This window comes from Pediculus humanus, genomic scaffold (genome assembly GCF_000006295.1).
Source record: "Pediculus humanus corporis 1103172107617 genomic scaffold, whole genome shotgun sequence".
In the NCBI taxonomy this organism is placed as follows: domain Eukaryota; kingdom Metazoa; phylum Arthropoda; class Insecta; order Psocodea; family Pediculidae; genus Pediculus; species Pediculus humanus.
The window spans coordinates 516,698-518,415 of NW_002987231.1; positions in this window are offsets into that span (position 1 = coordinate 516,698).

Here is a 1,718-nt window from a genome sequence, read left to right on the forward strand (position 1 = left end):
GAATGGGTTAGGGATGCAAAAGAGTCCTTCTCATCTCTCTCTCTCTCTCTCTCTAACTTGATTTACAGATTCGCTTCGTTATTACCGAAGTGGGATTAGCCTCAAGCCTGAGATTAATTGCTCTTCCATACAAATAAATCTCCTGCCGAATGTTTGAATGTTTAGTTTTCCTTCTGTCTCTCTATTTTCCTCTCTGCTCTTAGTGCTTAACGTTCTTTGATCATTTTATCATAAAGTTCTCCCAAAACGAAGTAAATTACAAAACATTTCATCCTAACCCCCCCTTCCCTCTTCCCCCTCCCAAATACACTTCATTATAATAATAATAAAATATCCTATCCTTTCATTATAAAATCTTGTATTCACTCGTTTAGTATAACTTTATGCATTTTGTTAAATAATTAATGGAAAATAATAATAATAATAATAATAATAATGATAATAATAATGATAATACGCCCACTAATAAGGAATTTTTTGTTTTTTCTTTTTCTTTTTTTTTGTTTCTTCGACATTTTATATACACATTTTAATGGTTTTTAAATAACCGTGACATTATTACATCACATTTTACTTATTATTATTATTATTATTATTTTATTCCCACGAGTTTTTTTTTCCGTTGAAATATCGAATTTAAAGATTTTTATTTAAATAAATAAATAAATAGATAACGAAAAAATCTGTGTGTTGTTAATTTGAGAAATGAAAAAGGACAATATAATACATAAACTTTACATTATTTAATAATAATGGGGGGAGAAAGGGGAAGAAGGGGGAGGGAATTTAGGTATGAAAGAATTTTAAAAAGGAAAATATTAAAAGAGAAACCGGGGGAAAAGGTTATGGGGGGAGGGGTGAGTAAGGAAAAATTAAATTTATAAAAAATAATAGAAAACAATAAAAGGTTTTACAATATGAATCCTTTATTGTAAAAAGATGATTTCTTTGGATGGACCACCAACATCACCACCACCACCATCTCCACATCTCTCTCTTTTTTTTGGACCTTTTTTTCCCTCCGTAGGTAAGCAGGAGTTAAAAAAAAATTTTTTTTGTCGTCGTTGTTTTTTTTTTTTAACTATTGCATTTCATAAAAGGAGGATTATGTGGCTTTGAGCTCGAGTATGGACTTTTTTTTTTTTTTGTTGGTATCTATATGTATTTGTTATTTTCGTTTGAAAATAAAAAAAAATTATTTTAACAAACAAAAAAAAAAAAAAAAAAGTTACTGCGTTTCCTGAGGGTGACCACGGGATTAAGGGCTTATAAATGAGTTAATATAAAAAAAAAAAAAAAAAATAGTGAAACGGTTTAAAAAAAAAAAAAATGGAAAATTGAACTTCCTCTGAAAATAAAGTTTGATCTAAATTTTTAAACATAAACTCGAATCTCCTGTTTGTATTTGAATATAAATACAATTATTTATTTATTTATTTTATTATTTCTCTTTAAATCGTTTTGGATTATTTGGGCTTTAACAATATATATATTTAAATTTTTATCATTTATCTATACGTTTTAACCTCTTGGTTTCCATTTTTTTTTTTTTTAAACCGATGAAATAATTATTTAAAAAAAAGGAAAAACATTTCAACCGTGAGAGTGAATAAGTAAAAATGTTTTTTTTTTTTTTTTTTTTTTTTTTTTTTTAAACTTATTTTCAACTATGAAAATTTTAATGCGAAAAAAAAGAAAAAAAAATTCAAATGAGGTAA